Consider the following 20,667-nt stretch of genomic DNA (forward strand, 5'->3'; position numbering starts at 1 on the left):
AGCTATATGTAGTAATTTCTTCCTCTGTATTTGTTCTGGTATATCTCTAGGGCTGCTTGTATGTGCTGTAGAATATTTACTGTATTTCTTTCTTTCCATCTTTGGTGTGGTCTTGTAATATGTGTCTGTTGCAGATCTGTTCTCTTCTAAACATGTAGTGTGCTTGCTAGTTTCTCCCTTACTCCTTGTAGTAGGTTTGTCTTTTCCTCAAGTGTCCTTCTCTGAGCACTGCACCTCTGAGCTAGGGGTACATTAAACTGCAGTTGCAGTTCCTGCTCATGGAAGGAAGACTCCAAGAAAAATGGGGAGAGACTATTCATAAGAACATGAACTGATAGGAAAAGAAGGAAAAGAAGGCTTCAAACTGAGTGTAGGCTCATATTAGATATTAAAATATCTTCCCTGTGAGGATGGTGAAGTCCTGGCACAAGCTGCCCAAAGAAGCTGTGGCTGCCCTATCCCTGGAAGTGTTCCAGGCTAGGTGGGATGGTGCTCTGAGAAACCTGGTCTTGTAGAAGGTGTTATGCCCACAGCAAGGGGGTTGAAATGGGGTCATCTTTAAAGTCCTTTCCAACCCAGACCATTCTGTGATTCTATTTGCACCATTGGAAACAGAAGTGAGAGGGGAAGAACAGCAATGTTGCCTCATTATCTTCTGATTCTCACTGGTGGGTCCTGTTCAGATATGCCTGTTGTCCAACAACAGGGGTTGGTCCAATATTCAGGGGTTCAGCTACAGTCTCAAGTCTGTTGCATTTGGCATATCTTCCCATTCAGAAAATCCTTTCTGTTTGGTATTTATATCTCTGGTCCTGACACCAGCTGTTAACAAGTGGCATTTTGATGCTTTGTGATGTCTGGAGGTGGTTTAGGAATGTTCTTACTCCTACTTCTCTTTCTTTGCATTGCTTTTGCTATATAGATGGTACCATAATAGAATAACACTTCACGGAGAAGTCTGTTGGGTTTTGTTTTGACTATTACTGCTTGATTGCATTTGTCATTGTTTTTTCCTGTTTTGCCTTTGGATTTTTTGGTCAAATATTGAGGCATCCAAAATCATGACAGAACAAGTGTTCTTTAGGAGCAATATCAGACCTCTTGTTCAAATCTTCCCCTGCCTCTGCACCTCAGAATTTGTCATCCACCCTATGCCCCACTGCAGTGTCTGAGCAGATGACTTCTGCTTGTCATTTACAGCTGGCCTGCTTGTCTGGCCATTTATCTACAAAATCTAGATAGCTTTTAGACTGGTCAGAGGAATTCCACACCACTGACATAACTGAGCTGTGGGGAACTCTGATCATCTCTGACCTTTTGTTTGCTCCAGCTCAACAGCATTCAGGCTGGCTCTGTGTCACATCCATGGTGTACAAGGAAATCATGCTCACATCTCTGCTGCTGTCTCTTCTGAAGAGCAGCTCTCAGCTGTTACTTCTGCAGAGGGACTTGGCAAGTGGTGGATTTACAGGATTGTCTAAACTGTCTCAGAGAGGGCCCTGGAGATGGCTGGATGTGAGCCAGTGCTGGACCTCTGCTGCTTTTCTGGGAGACCAGGGGCTGCATCACCCATCAGTTGTTCCCTAGGGAGAGAAGGGACCCAGCTGACCAAACTCAATTGGATTATGATCCTTATTTATCCTCGTTGACAAAGTGATTGTTACAGCAATTGCAATGCAGCAAACTGGAGGAAACTTTCCAAATCTTCTATATTTTTACCTCACTTATTTAAAGCAGAAGGAGGCAGATCAGCTTTTGCCAGTTTTTCTCATGTCCCAGGCAAATCACATTGCCAGCTCAGACACAACTTCTTGATGGGTCCCAGCAGGACCATCTCTTTTACTGTGTTTACTGCTATGCTCTGCCCCCACTTCCAGGGACTGAAGTCTGATGGGGACTTACAAAGTTAATAAATGCATAAGAAATAATAAATGCCTTTTTGGCACTGTAGTTCCCAGCTGTATTGACTTCACCCACTCAGTACAAAGTTTGTACAACAGGTGGTGATCCCTTGTACCAAAACTATGGGAAATCAGAAGGATTTAATTTAAAGTCAATGTCCATAGTCTTTCTAATATGAAAATATAACATAGCACAGTACTTAGGACTATGGGTGGAGGAATCTTCTGAAAGTCTATAAGCAAATCTGAAGAAGATTGATTGCTAATTATCAAGTCCTTTCAGGAATTTGTCTTAGTTTTTTATGTTTCAAATTACGATCCCAAGATAATGAAGACAAATTTTCCATAGCTGTAACTGAAAGCTTGGTACAGGTTGTACTTCAGGCAACTGGGTCATCCTTTGGTTAAATTATGAAATATTCCTGCATCTCATTACTCGGGTACAACCACGTGAAGTCAGCAGCACATCACCTTCAAGGTGGGGGCCAGTGTGACCTTAGAACTATGCAGGTGACTTGTGTGTGACCCACTGATGGGACTGATCCCTGCTGGTGGGAGTCCTTGATCTGTGTCCTTTTCCCTGTGTATCAATGCATTGATTATTGATGCCCTGTGCAGTGGGACACCCCACAGAGCTGCTGTGCCCCTGTGCCAGTGGTGGGGGCTGCAGGGCTGCCTGGGCAGCTCTGGGGACACAAAGCTGTCAAGCCCAGAGGACTGATGTCCCCCTGGTCTCCTAGAGACAGACCTGTGTTCCTGTGCTCACTGCTAAGTCATAAAATCAATTAGAAATTAAAGGCCAGATTCATGAGTTCCTTCAGCTGCTCTAGTGGTACAAACCAGCTGCAAATTCAGCTTTTATGCTGTTGCTACTTTCCCCAGCTTTTATGTGTTAGCAGCTTTGCTTTTAAAAGCAGTTTTTAAATGGCTTGAGATTGATGCTTAACTTCAAAGTACTAACAAATATTGCTTTGCAAATTCCTCCTTGGGCAACTCCATGACTTTTTTTTTTTTTTTTTTTTAATAATTTTGAAAACAAAGTATATTCTTCAGGGGAAAGCTGTGCTAAGGTGAATGATGTTTCTGAGTGTGCACATCAGTGCAATGTGAACAGAGCATTGCAGTGCCAATGATTACATCTAAACCCAGGACTTGCACAATTAAGAATACCCATTTGAAGTATAATTCTGTTAGGGTAAGGAGCTCTTAGATAAAACCTAAAGAAATCTCAATTCAAAAACTAGTACCATTTCTCTGCTCTTGTGAGAATTCATTGAATTGTGTGAGATGTTGATATTTTTAAGATTTTAAAAATTAATTGTGCCTATTTTATTGTTAAGTTCATACTGAAAGCACAATTTTCACTTCTTTTAATAGTATTAAGCAAAAATATAACAATCACTATTAAGGTTTAAGAACTCCTGTTAAGTAGCACATTTCAAAACATAATGTATTTAAAAATACAATTGCACATTATGTAACTACCACACAATTTCATTTTGGATGGTTTCACTGTGCATTTCAGGTTGCAGATATTGCTAGCTTTGCAGACCAGTCTAGTGTTAAAACATTGAATTTCCCGATTCCATCATGCGTGTTCTTTCACAGTTGCTTCTAAATATTTAATCCAAAATTACTGATATGCCTGCTCTGCTTTATAATGCTTTTTAGGGGACTAATGACAACTCTTTAGGATTTATTTGTAAGGGTTTTCTCATGTTTAAATTGGTAATTACTCTTCTCACTTAGGTATGTCTTAAGATATATTTATTATAACTGAAATCTTCTGGTGCGAAAAATTGCCCCAGCTTTATATCTGGTTTAGCAGGTCATTAAACAATTGGCTTTTCTCTGAAAGCATCCTAACTATGGTTTTTCAAAGTTTATAAGTGACCATTTCTATATGTCTGCATAAGACAGGTATTAAACCATCTGACAAGTTAGATCAAAAATCAGACAGGGGACAAGGGAGGAAAGATTATATAACCATCTTTACTTGAACAAGTCAAATTCTCCCTGTTTTCCCCAAATAAGCAATATGCTCTGTCAGCATAACAGTAAAGCATGCATGTGCATATTCATCCCAACCTATATAGCCATACATTTGTGTAGTTAATCAGGGCTGGGGAGAAAACACTTTTGCATCTATGCAAATGGTGTCCCAAGAAATGAAGCAAGGAGAGACCGTTCCAGGTAATTACAGCAACTCCCCTTGCTCAGTGCAGCAGGGCAGCCAATGGCATGTGAGCTTCCCCAGGTGGATTAAGGAAGGGAATTTGGCTATTAATTAGTGAGTCCAGTGGCCTTTGTGCACTGTGTGACTGTGCCTGCCCAGGGCAGCAGTGTGTGCCTGCGGGGGCAAGGTACGTGTTGCAGGCAGTGTTGTGTTGATGATGGCTCCTTTGCTCTTGGGAAGATTAATCTATTTTTAGACCAAACTGTTGGTGTGAGGCCAGAGGAAGCCTTCTATCTTTTAGATTTATGGAGGTTGCCAGGCAGATCTTAAACACTTTCTCTAAGCTGCATTTATTTGTATTTTGGCTTCTTTTTGGAGGCCAAGTCCCCTGTATCTCTTTGGATAGGACCCTTAATATTGAAACAGGTTTGGAGTCTGTCAAGTAATCCAATTCATTCAACATTTGGAATTACTGTGCAAAAAAAAGTAATTTATTTTCTAATTATTCTCTGTCTTGCACAACCGTGCATTGCTGGAGTGTCGCTATTTAAAATATTTATCTCTCTCCACTGCGTGATCTGCTCGAAGGCCATGGAGGGGAGATGAAATAAAAGCATTCTTTCCCAACCCAGGCACATTACTTTGACTTGTCTTGGGCTGTTTTGACGTCTCCCTGTAAATACATTTATTTTTCATTAGGAAGTTTCTGGGTTTGTGGCATCCAGGAAAGACAAAGCCATTATGCTGTTCATCTGTTAGAGACAAAATTAAGACAAACAAGTGTAATGAACTCCTGCTGAAGCCATTTCTCTGTTGTCTTTCCCTTGCTGCAAATGTGAGTGTGTGTTTGTGTGCAAAGACAGCCTCCTCGTGCTGGCTGGGTGGGGCCAGCTGCTCTCAGTGCTTCCATTCCTCATCTGTGAGGAGGATTCAGCTGGGAGAAGGATTCAAGCTCTAAGAGTGCTGTGGTCTCAGGTTTTGATGTTGTGTCTGGAGAGCTCAGGCCTGGGGCACCACCTGTAGCTTCTCTTGGGAGTCTGTGGGGATTCATTTGTGAACTGCCCCACAGCAGTTTCCTCCATCCCTCTCCAGTGTGTTGCAAGGATAATACACTGGAGATGGAAATGTGAGGACAGAATGTCTGTGAGGTCCAAGCAAGTACTGCTACTCTTGTTGGTGGGGGAATGGAGGATCATGCAGGGGATGACACTTCAGTACTGCATCCAGCTCTGGGCTCCCCAACACAGGAATGACATCAACTTATTGGAGCAAGTCCAAGTTCACTAGAGGGATGGAGCACCTCTGCTATGGGGAAAGGCTGAGAGAATTAGGATTGTTCAACTTGGGCAGGCTTCTGCGTGACCCGATTGTGGCCTGCCAGTACCTGTTGGGAGCCTGCAAGAAAGATGGAGAGGGATTGTTTACAAGGGCATGGAGTGACAGGAAAAGGGGGAGTAGCTTCAAACTGAAAGGGAGTAAGTTTAGATTGAATGTTAGAAAAAGATTACTGTGACAACGATGAGGCACTGGTACAGGCTGCCCAGAGAAGCTGTGGATGCCCCATCCCTGGAAGTGCTCAAGGCCAGGTGGGATGGGGCTCTGAAAAACCTGGTCTAGTGGAAGGTGTCCCTACCCATGGCATGGGGATTGAAACAAGATAAGCTTTAAGGTCCCTTCCAACCCAAAGCATTCTGTGATTCTATGCCATGTTCACTGCAGGGATTTTTATTGCAGACTGGATAGCCTCGTCTCAACTATGGGCTCAAAACAACTATTGAAGAGCCTGTGGCATAGTAGCAAATAGCCAGTACAATTGGAGGTTGGTGGATAGGGAGTTAAAGGCAGCCAGAGACAGGAATATTATTTGGAGATCAGGAAAAGCTTGGAAAGGATAGAAAGTAAGCTGCAAAGAGGCATGAAGATGAGAATAAAAATGGAAGCAAATATTGAGCTTTCTAGGGTAGCACATATGCTCTTTCTTCATCCTAGTCTTTCAGTTATTTCCTATTTATTTGAGCCCTCCCTCATGCCCCCATCCCCAGCCTTCCAAACTGACTTGCTCATTGAGTCTGAGTGAGTTTATGCTGAATTTTAAAACACCTCCTTTTTCTCCATCTCTAAACTGCTAATCTCTCAGGCTGAGGAATCCTGGGACAAAGAGGAGTCCGCAGAGTGGAACTCTGTCAAATAAGCTCTTGCAGCATTAATGTTTGCACAGTTACAGGCTGAAGCCTTGCACTCCCCTGCCTGGCAGCCTGTCTCCCTTCCCTGGGGAGGCCAGCACAGAGTGAGCAGCCTTCCTCCTTCTCTTCCTCCTCTTCTTCCCTTGCCACCATCCCTCCACTGCAAGAGGAGCACAGGGGAGAACTGGCATTCATTCGGACAAAGGTTTAATTTGCATTATCTTGGTCTTGTCTCCTGTTGTTGAAATATGTTCTCAAATACAGCATAAAATTGAAATTCTAGTGCTGGTGTCACATTGTGGGAATGATTAGCTGGGAAGAGAGGGCACATGGGGGGGGTATTTTTTGGGTGAAACCAAGCTGAGCCTTGGCACATGTATCATATTGCTTCCTTGTGCTGCAAGCCCTGTGATTTTGGCAAGCAATTTAATCTGGAGCATCCATATGCAGGATGGAGATGGTTTTGGAGCAAAAGGAAGGTGCAGAGGTTCCAGGCTGGGGTAGTGCTGTGATAACCCTGCAGGAGAGACCTGTCTGTGCCTTTGGGTGATAAGCAGGTGATGAGTGGCTTTGAGCCCGGTGGCTGCAGTCACCCAGGGTCCTCTGCCTGGGTGCCTGAGAGAGCAGAACAATAGATGATGCCCTGAAATCTAGTGTTGAGCTCCCTTTGACAATTTCTTGTGCTCTTTTATGCCAAATTTTGATGTAAGAACAAGGTGCTTCTTTTAAGCACCTTGCTCCAGTTTTCACTCCTTGCGACTTGCTCTCTGCAAATCACCTATTCAAACACCATCCCTAATGCTTGTGCTTCTTTATTCCTCGCTGCTTCTGCTGTTGTTTATTAACTTGCTCTGCATGGCATCTGGGGAATTTGTTCATTGGAAAAGCAAAATGCAGTTGTGTTTCTGCCTAGCACATGTACCAAGGTACTCTCAGCCTGCTGGGCCTTGAGTAGGATCCAGCGCTAACGCTGCAAACCCTCCCTGCTTCCTCTCCCGGCCCCGCTCAGCTGATTGCCTTCTATTTTTCCTTGTGGTGTTGTTATTAATAATCATATACCAATCTCCTCTGACAATCACAATCATTTCCTGGGAGAGAGCGAATCCAAGTCAACCACATCCAGCTACCCAGCGAAATGATGCTGTGTCTACCAGCCTGATGAATGCCGCTCCTGTCTGTGCCCTTTCTGTGCCTGGAGCACTTGATGATGCTGGAGGCTGCACTAGAGACTTTAAGCTGTCTGTTTCTCAAGGAAACTGCCTGCAGGGAGGAGACATGGCTGCTGAGGATTAAAGGGGATGATGATTTTTTTGGAAATAACATTATGGCTGGCTGTTCCCCTTGGTGCATCTGCCTGCAAGGGTCAAGTGCAACAGGACTGTCCAGGGATCTGGTGTCCTCCACCCAGTTCTGCATGGATAAAATCTCTACCTTTAGTGCATGGTTGTGACTGGCTTTTGCAAATAACTGTGTGACTGGCTTTTTGGTAATAGATTGATCCAAGTATCACGTGTTTCCTCCTGTATCTGTGCCCTCAGTTTCCATCTTCCTGTGAAACAAAGCCCAGGGAGTTCTTGCTAACAGGTTTCTTGCTGGAAGGGATTCCCAGTGGCAAAATAGGGGTGAAAGCTTTTTCCCAGAGCTTACTGGTTTCTCAGTTATCTCCCTCTTACTCTCAGCTTGGCTCTGCAGGCTCCCAGGCTATGTGTGCTGCCAGGTTTTTCTACCAGAGCAATTTCCCTTGTTGCAATTCTTGACAGGACCACTTTTTCTCCCAGAAACATGGAGCTGCTGAATGTCTAGCGAACTCAATTGGCCTGGATGGATAGGATGAGCGAGGTGGGTGTGCTTTGAGGCAGAAACCACCCTTCCTATGCTTAAATAAAGGTGGTGACTGCAACTTGCTGGGGTGAAGGGTTGTGCTTGGGTGGGGAGGGGAGCATAATAGGGAACTGCCTGTAGGCACAGCATGGGGGGCTCTCATGTGGGGTACCCCTCATGTCTGTGGCTTTTCTCCAGGGTGTCCTGCTCTGCAGCCAGCCTGGCTCTGCCTTTTATTGCATTTCATGGAAAGTTGTCTTTCTGGCTGATGGGCTGAGTGTGGCTGGCTGTGCAATGTGGAAAGCTGGGGGTGGCAGGCACACATTCCATGTGCAGAGGAATTGCTGGGGGCTCACTGAAGTGAGGTGCCCAGGAAGATGTGGGCTGTGTCTTGGGAAATGAGGTCAAGAAACCCTTGGGAGCTCAATTAACCACACATGACCGGGACGAACTAGGACACCGATTGCATGACTGGCAAAGATGAGAGCCCATGGCCTGCTTGGTTTGCTCCAGGCTTAGAATGTCTTCATTTATTTTGCCTTTATCTGTCACTATGTTGTTCTTGGATTCAGAGTAGAAAGCCCTGACCTGAGCTCCCACGCTCTGCTCTGTGACCCAGCAGTGTCTGGGCAGCAGAGGCAATGAGTGGAGCAGTGCATGGCTCTCCTTCCCTCCATGTTCTTGGTCCTTGCTCAAGCGAACTCTAACATATTTGTCTTTTCTGAATTTCCTTGTGGATCATTCTATGAAATACTGTGAAGTGGATCCTGTTTTATGTTAGAAGCTATTGGTAATGAGATTGGAGAGGGATAACAGCGTTTGACTGCAGTGGCTGTTAATTTTAATATGCTGTGAATCTCAAGGTAGCTCTTTATTCTTCCCACATTGAACTTGCACGCTGCTGCTGCTACAGTCTGCACGGGGAACATGTCGTGTGAACCAAAAAGGCTTAATGAGGAACAGAGGGAAAAACTCTGCCAGTATTTTATAAAACATGAGATTTATTCTCTTAAATGCAGATCACAGTGTCTAGATACTTAGAGGTTTATGATTTAGCAGCTCTAAGGAAAGGTTTGGAAGTAGTAAGAAGGGCAGGGGGTGGTTGACAGAGACCTCAAAATTGCACTTGGCTCTGCTGGGCAGAAAATAAGCGTGCAGTGGAAAATACCAGTTCCTGCTGGTCTGAGCAGACAAAGTCCTTCACAGGTGAGGGATGGAGGAGAGCACATCAGCAGCACAGGGCCACGGATGGCAGGTTAGTGCTATAGAATATGCTCCTTAATGGTTGGATAAGTTGGGCAGAGACAAGTGAAATGAAAGGGGAAAGGACAGGGCAGGCTGGTCAGGGAATGAGAGCCTGGGAATGCTCTTAAGATGCTTCAAGTAGCTCCTTGCACACTTGTCCTAAACTAAAATACACTATAAAAGCTCAGATGTGTCTGAAAAGATGTAGGGAAACCCCAAAGTGGTATCAAAAAGTTCACAGAGGGATGTGACCAAGCTTTTGGTGCTCATCAGCTCTGAGGACTAGTTTTGGGGCTGAGATTTTCTGAGCTCTGGAGTTAAAAGTACAAGAATTTTTAATTTTGCTGGAGTTTGGGGTATTAATTTTTTTTTTATTGCAGCTCATTTGCTGAATGGCTGCTCTCTGTCTGCCTTTGAATTCAGAGGGAGACTGTCACCATTGGTGTTCTGTTTGTCAGTTGTCTGCAAGCAACAGACTGAGGATGGAACTGCATTTGATCATTTGTCAACTTTTCCTTTTGTGCTGAATATCTGATAACTTTGCTGAGCGCTCGCTCTGCGTATGCTCGTTTGATCAGCTGCTGCAAAAATTGCAGGAGATGGAAGAAGAGAAGTTAGGACATGGCTAAGGCACACCTGCAGCTGAATGTTTGTCAACACAAGGTGCTCACTCAACTTGCTAATAACAGACATTGGGAAAGAGGTGGTTCCAGGATTCTGCAGGCAATTACTGGTTCCCTAAATCTGTGGGCAGGCTGAAAGCATATTGGGCTGAAAGCATATTGCCTTTCCAGGTTGCTCTTGGAGGTGTGTTTCCCATCAGCAGCTGCCACAGGGCTGTCAGATCCAGAGCAGACCTACAAGTTCTCAGTGTGGTGATGACCTACAATGCCAAAACCCTTGGGAAGTGTGTGTGGGATCTGGCTTTGCTGGCACAGCCTTTGAGGATTTTCATGGAAGAGGGATGGGACATGTCAGATTGCTACAGTATCCAAACTATGTACTCTGGTGTGTGTAAAATTAAGCTCTTTCAGAGGTGCCCTGCACAGAGAGTGCTGTTGGTGTGGCAGGCTCTGGATCTGGAGGTCCAGGGAAAGCTGCACCCCCTCGATGGGAGATGGAGGATGCCTTTTCCTTGTCTCCTCCCCTCTGCTCAGAGCCTCCCTGAAGCCTGAGCAGAGCTGTGCTTTGACCTGGTTCCTGCTGTCAAGTGCTTCCATTTACTCTGTGAAAAAATCTTTCTGCTGTCTCTGGGAACCAAAGCCCCAGGAGGAGCCCGTGACTGTGACCACTCCTCACCCTGCACTTGTGCAGAGCTCCCCACTCAGACCAGGCTCTGCAAATGGCAGAGACAATTATTTGTAGGGTGGGTTTTTTTTTTCACTTTTGTTTCTCATCAGAGACTGAGTAGCACACTCACACATGGCATATCAGGCCTCTTGCAGCACACTTCATTTAAAAAGCTAATTTGTAATTGCAAAGCAATACACATGCTTCAACAACCCCCTCCTCTCAAAAGCAAACAGAGAAACGCCACAGAGAAATAAAATAAAATGGGATGAGAATTATCCATGCTTGCTCTACTCCACTGTTTGTCTGCTGAGGGAAAAGAAGAGGTGAAGCAAAGTTACTAAAATAAATATATAAAAAATAAACAAATAGAAGAACAGCCTCTAATGTACTTAGCGTGGCAAGTTGTGAAATGGGGATTAGCCCTGCCTGTCCTCCCCGGTAGTGCAGTGTGCTCTGGATTGTGGGATGGCACCCCTCGGTGTCCCAGATGGATTTTTGAGGGGGAGCAAGTGTTTTATCCCGCTGTGTGGCTGTGGATTAGAATGACTCTGGCTCTTAAGGCACTCCTGAGCAGCCTGTGCTCGCACCGCCATGTGCCCGTGCACACGCTGAGCGCTTTTAGGGAGCGAGGAGCGCAGCGGCGTGACCGTGTTAACACCGCAGTGCTGCCCACTCTGCCCGTGCCCGCCGCTCCTGCCCCATTCCAGCCTATCCTGCCCCTCTCCCTGCTCCCTTCCAGCCTATCCTGCCCCTCTTCCCGCCGCTCCTGCCCCCCTCCCAGCCGCTCCTGCCCCCTCCCTGCCTCTCCTGTCCCCCTCCCTGCCTCTCCTGTCCCCCTCCCTGCCGCTCCTGCCCCTCTCCTGCCGCTCCTGCCCCCCTCCCAGCCTCTCCTGTCCCACTCCCTGCCGCTCCTGCCCCCCTTCCAGCCTCTCCTGTCCCACTCCCTGCCGCTCCTGTCCCCCTCCCAGCCGCTCCTGCCCCCCTCCCAACCGCTTCTGCCCCCTCCCTGCCGCTCCTGCCCCTCTCCTGCCGCTCCTGCCCCCCTCCCAGCCTCTCCTGTCCCACTCCCTGCCGCTCCTGCCCCCCTCCCAGCCTCTCCTGTCCCCCTCCCAGCCGCTCCTGCCCCCACTCCCAGCCTCTCCTGTCCCCCTCCCAGCCGCTCCTGCCCCTCTCCTGCCGCTCCTGCCCCCCTCCCAGTCATTCCTGCCCCCCTCCTGCCGCTCCTGTCCCGCTCCTGCCCCCCTCCCTGCCGCTCCCGCTGCCTTGGGGAGGGAAGGGAAAGGTGAACCCGCTGTCGGGCTGCGCTCTGCAGAGCTGCCAGCTCCGATTTTGTCATCCCTGCTCCGCTCTGCCTCTCCGAGTTCAGCAGGGGCATTTTCAAAGACATTGGCTGTAGTTCGCAGCACGGGTCGAGGGGCAGGGAGCTGGGGAGGAGTGAGCAGCTCTTGCTGAGGAGCTTTTCAGGGCTGAGATGAGGGGTGGGGGCCGGTGTGTGCTAGGATCCTGCCACTGACAATATCTTCTACTGCAGCTTTTTTGCAGCATCAGAAAAGCAGGGTGGAATTAGGCCACGTAGCCTGTGGTATGAGCTCTGCTTCTTGGTATTGTTAATAGCTCTGCTCAGAATATGCTGACTTTTTCTGAACAAAAGCTAAAAAGCAACCCTTACAAATTAATAATTATTAATACTTTGTGCTTGCTTAGCTATGCATGCAGCCATTCAGGGTGGTAAATACCTATTCTTGTGCTTGATCTCCATGGTTCAACCTCTCTTGGATGGCAACAAAGCCTTGTAGTGGGAGCTCCTGTGTTTGGGAGCAGCTTGGCAACTCTGGGGCAACAACCTCTCTCCCTCCTCGCATAAAATACAAGTAAAATGCTTTAAGCCTAAAGGAGTTACACAAATGCTATGCCAGCATGACTAAGATGAACCCAGGGATTTCACCTGCTGCCAGTTGACACTGATTCTGTGACTCCTTTATTACTCTATTGTGAAGGCTGACCTACAGTGAAGTTTGCTCTGGCCCTAAATTTGTCCAAATCTAGTGAGGTCAGGGATTTCTTGGGATTATAAACCACAACAGAAATTTGTGGCTAATAAACTGAGTGGTAATGAGGACTTCTTTTTCTCTCAGGTCTTGAGCTCTCCTGGCAGGGTGGCCATGTGTTGCTCAGGTTAGAGGTTTCTTGTCCTGCCGAACATTTTGGGAATGCAGCATCAACACACTGAGAGCTGGGCCCCGGGGAGGAAGCAGGGCTGGTGCAACAAGCACTGATGCAGTATCTCAGCCTGCTGATGTGCACAGCAGAGTGTGGCAGTGAGCAAGTGCTGTTTGCAGAGCACACGGAGGTGGCAAACTGGGTTGTTGTCTCCTTGGGTTGTACCTTGTGTGCTGGTTTAGGTGCAGTTATGTGCTGCCAGATTACTGGTAACCACGAGCTGCAGCAGCCTGCTCCCCTTCTCCACTGGCATCCATCACTGGCTGTGCAGAGCTATGAACTGGGAGTCCAATACTCATCCCTCTCTGGTGAATTTAGACTCTCTCAGCCACCAAGTTCACCAGGCTTTTCAAAAATAAGTTCTCAGCCTTTCAGTATTGTGACTTCTTCCACTCCAAGTGCTACCCGTGTAATCTCTTGCACGTTTCAAAGCTACTTGAAACAGCTTCTTGCTTTAGTGCTTGCCAGATTCCCCCCCAGCTGCCAGGAAGAGAGTCAGCAGCCGCTGCCTGTTCTACTTGAGAAATTCAACTGCCAAGTGGTTATTTACAGCGGGCAGAGGAATGAAAATGTTAAATGAAATCAATTGCTGGCAATGGGAAAAAAGGAAGGGGGAGGAAAAACCCCCAAACCCTTACAAAATCAGGATTATGCTGGCTGCAAGCTGCAGCCACCTTAAAAGGATTGCAGACAACAAACAGCAAAATGCCGACGACAAAGCCCTGCACGCATTAGCCCAGCCTGGTGCTGACTCCGACTTTTGTTTCTGTTTAATCTCCCTATTCTTGTCCACTTTGGTCCCTTTCTTGGCAGTGGATAGGGAGATGGAAGAGCTTTGGAAAGAAGGCTGGATTGTGTTAAAACAGTTGTTCAATCCATTTCAACATCAGGCTCCCTGCCTGAATTTAACCTGGAGCTAAATGAAAAATTAAAAACTAAATGAGCCCTATCTCCCTGATGAACATCGAATTTTGTCTTAAAAATGGGAGTATTCTTATTTCCTTTGACTTTTACAGGATGGAGGTGGTGGGAAGGTTACTGGGAGAGGCTGCCAGCCAGTTTGGTTCTGACTGGATCACAACTTTTTTTTAGGTGTCAATCCCTTCCTTTACATGGAAGCCTCAGGCTTTCCTGCTAAATCTCTACAGAGACAAGTGAATCACAGCCTTGCATTGGGCAGTGTGGCAATTAATCAGCCATTAAAAAGGAAGACCTGCTGTCTTATAAACCAATTAAATGGGAGCTGGTTGCTTGTGTAACTAATGGAGTGGGGTTGCTAGTAAGTTAAAGGCTCCTTGTGGAGAGAGGAGCTGAAATAAGTCTCTATTACAGGGCTTTAAAGAACATATTGAAACCACCAGAGCACCAGATCTTCCTCTAAAACAGAAATCTCAATTTGCAGCCATACATTGCAGTAAACACTGTCCCCTCTGCTTGCCTTGCAGTTGGCTGAAGAAAGTATTTTTAACTCTTGCTGATGAAATGTTTTAAAGTTATCTTTTTTCTTAAATCTTCACTGGATTTGTGGGCATGGGTAGAGAGGATGAATGGGTGAGACCCCTGCTGAGGCTGGGTAAGAGAGGTGAGGATGGATGCTCTGTGCATGCAAAGGGATGGGTTTGTTAATCCTGGAGCAGGATTTGGTGCACTTTCCATTAATGCAGCACCTTTTTTAGCTTGTTTGGAGGATGAGTCTGCTTTTGGGCACTGGACTGATGCTTTTGCATAGCACTGCCTTTGTGTTTGGGTTTGTGCTGGTGTGGGGCAGGATTGCAGGCTGTCGGGAGGGTTCTGTGTCACTGAGAGAGCATCTTGTTATCTGTGCCTTGAGCAGGGTTTACTCCAGCAGCCACTGGAGCAAATCTCAAGTGTTTAGCTGGTTGCACTGGGCTTTCAATTCTTGGCAGTTCTGCTAATGTGCTAATTTGAACTGCTCTCTCCTGAGAACACACTGAGTCTGCTGGATGCCGAGCCAAATGGAGCGGGGGGCTGACCCCAGCCTGCTGCCTGGAACAACTGAGTGTGGATTTCAGGAGCAGTCCTGTGCTCCATCCATCCTGGCCAGGGCCTGTAGGGGTGGGATTGGGTGCCTGTCCCAGCAGCAAGGGAGGAAGTGCCTTGGTGAGGAGATTCTTAATCTGCTTCATTGGTTTCCTGTTCAATTTATTCTGCTTTTAGAAGAGGTGTGATTGCTGTCATTGGGCTGCTAAAGTAACAAGATATATGTTTAAGTTTACCTAATATACTTAGGAACAGTGCAAGCTTGATAAATAAATCATGGCCTTGCTTCACCTGTAGCAATGATTTTGTGTCTGCTCCATCATAATCCTGGGCCTATTAATTTCACTGGGAATGTGGGACACAGCATTCACTTATCTTATGCTTGCATTTAACAGCATTCACGTGCAGAATTTTAACAGATCACTCTAGGTCAATCTAGATAGTTGTTGCTAAATCTTTTTTGTGATTCCAGTAAGCAGGAATAATTTTAGACTAGATCTGTGGTAGGAAAACTTTGTTGCTATAGCATAAAATGCTGAAAAGACAGTTTGGGGTGCAGAGAAGGGCACTGGGTGCATCAACTTCTGGTTTTGGCTCTGAAACTTGTTTGGTGACTGTAAGAAAGACAGTTAACTTATGAGAGCCTCTATCTTCCTGGCTTGCCTCGTGGCACAATCTATTTTTTTAATTTGTGAATTTCTTGAGTGCAGTATTTGCATTATTTATGCAGTTGCAGTGACTAGGAACATTAGCCTGCCTTGCCCACTGATGCTGTCTTGTACCAACTTCAGTACATGGTGGCAACACAAGCTGTGTGTGTGCTTCATCAGCGAGGAGGTGCTGAGCAGTTTAGAGTACCAGCCTGTGACAATCAGCTCCCTTTGCTTACTGCTGAGTAAACTCCCTATTTCAGGGCTGATCCCTGCCCCACACTTCAATGTATAAATGCTCTTCCACTCCTTTGCTCTGCAGATCACTTGTCATGGTCCTCAGCTCCTCACCTAGCCCTTTTGTGGGTCAGGGTCTCATCAGCCCCAGTTTAACAGATTTCATCCTTATTAAGTAATAAGTGTGGGCTTACCTTCAGTGGGTTTGCTGAGTCAGGCCTTTGGTTAGCCCAAGCTTCTGACAGATCTGCATCCCGAATGGAGGATACAGCTGTCATCCCTCCGGTGTCAGCTCATTCCCAGGGAAGGTGCACACTCCATTTGAAAGGTACCTCAGCTGCTGTCTGCTGAGCCAATCCTCAAATTGAGTTTGAAGTCATTAAGTGGAAAAGAAAATTTTTGTGACAAGTGATTTCCCTGAGCAGGTGACAAACTATAATGAAGCAGGGCGGTTTGGCTGGAAAGGTTTATGATAGCAGCTGTGTACCCTTCCTCTCCTGTGAGCAATCTGAGCAGGAGAGGATTTCTGGAAAACTGTCCATGCCACTGCAATGCAATGTTGCCTGTATGTCAGCCTTAGATTAATTTTCACAGTCTTTCCCCAGAATGTTCCTGGAGATCCTTTGGGAACAGGGGCAGGATGGGTGACTAATCACCATTTAAGTTGTACTGCTCTTCCTAGCAAAGTGCTTGCTTGGGAAAAGCTTGTGAGCAAATAGCACCCCTGGAAAATGGTGTAATATGAGGGCTCTGAGTTCTTTAGCTGCACTGTTGCTGGTTATAGCTGCACAGTTCCTTCCTGCTGCTTTGGCTGTGTTCCTGCAGCTCAGGGATGTGTCTGCCACGAGCTGCTGGGTGTGCTGGGCACACGGCCTGGCTCTCACAGGTACCTCTAGAGAGGGAGCAATGGGCACATAGAGCCAGGGACAGAGCTCTTCCCAAAGCAGCAGGAACTTGGAGAGGGGAGGAATGAGGACACCAGGATGGCTCCTCTAGCATGGGGCAAGGTTTAGGTACCAGAGCACTGAGAAGCTGATTTAAAAAAAAAACCTGAAATGTGCAGTGTGAGAGCTGCAACTCACAGCAGGATGCTGGAGCACCACAAGCACTTGCTCAACTTAATGTGCAGGTAGCCAAGTGTGACAGACCACAGCCATAACACTTGGGAGAAAAGTGCAGAGGCCACAGAATAGGGTAGGGCCAGGACGGTGCCTGTCTGTTTTTAATTTCACTTCTGTGCTGTGTAGGAGAATATTTTGTGAGTGTAGGAGAATAGTTTGTAAGGATAGTGCAGGAGGCAATCTTTCCCAATGAATTACAGCTGTACTGATTGCTGAGGAGTGGAAACAGCCTTGCCTGCCCAATGAGATGGGAGTTATAAAAGGGTGGATCAGCTACTGGAGAGAAAGTTGGAGTCCCAGAGTCTGCTGCAGTTTGGGAGGTGCCTGCTGGCTGTGCTGTGGGGAGGAAGGGACATGCAGGTGTGTAAGGGACAGACTGGGTTAGGTGGCCAGGTAAGGGATGGCTTGGGGTTAGCCAGTCAGGAAGAAGGAAACTTGCAGAGAGGAGAGGAGTCAGTCTGTGTGGAACTGCCTGAGAGAAGGCATGAAAATTTTTTCATAAAGGACTGGTGATAATGCCTGTTGTGCCTGTCTCAGAATATTTGCTACATGTAGATACCTAGGCAAGGGATCTTTCTTGTCTAGAGTGAAGATGGAGTGGTCCTTAAACAGGTACACAGCTAGCCAGGAAGTTTCTGGGGTGTGTCTCTAAGGTGAGGGGTGCCTTGTTAGAGGTGAGGCTGGAGTATTGTAGGCCAGCTTCTCCTTATTTCTCTTCTCCCCTGATTGCTTGTTATGTAGTGTGTGGGGGGGTTATTTTTTTTTTTCGTTTTTCACAATGTCAACTGCTGGCTGAGCACTACTGGGATTTGTGTAAGGGTTATGTGCTCTGATCCAGGGGTGCTAGCAGCTCTGCCAGGAGGACCAGGCACATTCCTGGGGAGCAGGCATGTTCTGCAGGGCCACTCACCTGTTGCAGAGGAGCCTGATCTCTGTGCTGCCTTCTTGGGGTGAGCTGTTCAGAACCAACCCCTCACCCTTTGGGCTTATGCTGGTGTCTGCTTAATGGGATTTTTTTCTACAGAAGGGTAGTGATGAATCACCCAGGCTAGACACTGCTGTCTAAGGCAACCAGCTGCTGCCCTTCAGGACAGTTGGATTTATACCTTGGAGCAGGTGTTGAATTCCTGATGCACAGAGCACTGCCGGGCTGGGAGCTGCCCTGTGGTCACCAATGCTCCTGCATTGTCCCCTGTATAGAGCAGCCTGCTCTTGCTGCTCTCTGGTAGTCTTGTGGACATAACAGGCTAATTCAGTGCTGCTCTTGAACCTTAAAGCAATCCTCTGGTCTGCTCTGAAAATTCACTTTTCTTGAGCTTCCATCCTCAGATCTCTCCTCCCAGGGTTTCAGGGCTGGTGGTGTGGAAAGGTGGCTCTGTTTTGATTGAGAGGTGTTGCCCAGGCCAAGAAAGGGTCACAGATGTTGGGGTGCCAAAGTTTTAATGTGCGGAGCAGGAATAATTTCTTGGAGGCACTGAGTATGCACAGCACTACTCTGCACACGGGTTGAACGTGGACTGGGGGAGGGAGGGATCAACGGGAGCAAGTGATGCCAGCTGGAGACACCAGAAGCCTTTTAAAAAGAGCTTGGAAGCAACACAAAACCCAACACACTTGCATATTCCAAGCAATGCACGTAAGCAAGACTCACTTTTACATTTTTCAGAGCAGATTAGCGATTTTCTAATTAGGGAAAGAGCCGAATATTGAGCACTGAAATGGATAAGCGACTTAAAAAGAACACAGAAAATCGCAAAGTGAAATCACTTAAATCAGCCTTGTCTCCTCCCCCCTTCATGCTTGGTATGCTGTTTATCTTGGCAAAGAGGGGGAAAATAAATTCCCTGGAGGTGCCACATACACACTGGTACCTGAATGCATCAGATATATCTATGCAGGGAGCTAAAAGCACTAAACTGCAGATTTTTTTAATCACTTTTCTGGACCTGCAAAAAATATGAGTGAGGCTGCATCCCAGCAGGCTGGGGCTTGCTCTGTCTGTTGTACCAAGCAGCAGCTGTTTCCTGAATTTTGACCTGGATCTGGTCGTGGATTAAGGTGATCCCAGTAGCTGAGGGTTGTTTGGCCATTTGAGCAGCTCTATGCTTGGATTTGTGTAAGAGCAGGAAGTTGTCTTGGTTGTGGTTCTGAATGAATTCCTGGATGCTGCCAGACACAGGTCTTGAGACCCAAAAAGTAGTTGGCCATGTTCTGCTATCATAAAACATACTCTGAAGACCTGTTTTTCCTGTCAGGCCTGACCCTTGACCTTTTCATGCCTTATATTCACCATCTGTAAAATGGGGAATTGCCAAACTTGGATTGTGCCAGCCTGGGTGGGTGCCCGGGCTGTGGAAGGGGCCAGCACAAGGTACCCTGGAGAGATGCTGAAGGCAACTTACAGCAGGAAGCCTTTTCTTAGGCTCTTCTTGTCCCAAGAAATGAAGGTTTAGGAAGTGTTATGAACTGTAAGGTTGCGGGGCAGGGAGTGTATCTCACTGTGCCCACAAGCAGGGCTTGCATGCTGCAGACACTGCTGGACCATAAATAAATGTTAGTGGGCACTCTCTCTCCCAAAGCACCTATCACTGCTGCCAGCCATGTGGAAAGAGGAAAGTAAATAGATTCTTGGATTGTCTTAAAGGCAGAGGGAATAGGATAGGATCAGTCTATTGGATTTGTTGAATAAACTACCAAGAAAAAGATATAATTCTCTGCAGACGTGGGTTAATGGGCTGTTGTATTTTGCATTTCAAGCACCAGAGCATTCAAACCAAGCTGTCAAACTGGTGGGCTTTTTCAAATTAACCATGGCCTGAAGTGGGCACAATATTTTCCTGACTTATTTATGCTCCAGTAGAATTTATGCCTGGCTGCAGCAGATGTGGTGTGGTGTGCTCTCTGCCTCACCGTGCTTACAGTGGGAATTACATACTGGGGAGCCAAAAAGCTGCTTTGGCATTTGTCTGAAAAGCTGACCATGCATCTGGGATTGCATCAGTGGTGTCCCAAAGAAAGGAATGCATCAGCAGGACTTGGTTTGCTGGCTGCTCCACAGAGGCAGAAGACAGCCCCTTCACCCTCTGTCTCTTCCCCTTGTCTGGCCAAGGGGTTACAACACAGAGAAAACAGCATTGTGCTGACACTGATGCTGCTTGCCTGCTTCCCTGCTCTGTGAACACAAAAACGTGGCTCTTGGGTTTTGCCCTAAGAGGGTATGAAGTGTCAGGGAAATATTGTATGCCCTTTCCTTTTAAATAGGGCCTTTGTACTGGCCTTAAAGAGAGGTAAGAGGGATTTGTGCATTCCCTGACAGCCGTGGGGAAGCGGAAACTTTTCATTCCATTCTCTAGATGAAGATCAGAGGTTGTGAGATGAGAGGAGAGAGGCTGGCAGAGGAACAACCCACAGGTTAATCACGTAGTTGGCATTTGGGAGATCCAGCTTCAGTTCCTACAGGGTATTTCTAAGTATTTAGCCAAAAGCAAACACATAAAGAAACTGAAGTGCACAAAAACATGAGAAATGATCAGCCCTGCAGCAGGCTCTGTTGCAGCTTTAAGCCATCTAAAGAAGTATCTTTATATCCTATGAATTGTGTTCCAGTTGGAAAACCTTTGCTGTGCCTCAGCAGTTGCCTCACATGCATACAGAGCACATCGCTCTTATAATACAGATGATATCTTCTGGCCACTTTTAAATTAACAGAGCCTCAGGTGTAAATTCATTGTAGCTTTCATTCCTATTTCCTCTCCCCAAAGTGCCTTAACAATTGGAGACTTCAGCTGCATAGAGGGACTTTGGTGTGGGGGGGGGGGC

General features: G+C 46.7%; 1 protein-coding gene across 2 annotated transcripts in view; it reads left to right on the forward strand.

Moving 5' to 3' along the window:
• CACNA2D2 (calcium voltage-gated channel auxiliary subunit alpha2delta 2) overlaps positions 1-20,667 on the forward strand; it is a 208,119-nt gene that overhangs the window by 38,636 nt on the left and 148,816 nt on the right. The gene's annotated exons all lie outside the window — the stretch shown is intronic.

The sequence above is a fragment of the Erithacus rubecula genome (assembly GCF_903797595.1).
Source record: "Erithacus rubecula genome assembly, chromosome: 13".
Classification (NCBI taxonomy): Eukaryota; Metazoa; Chordata; class Aves; order Passeriformes; family Muscicapidae; genus Erithacus; species Erithacus rubecula.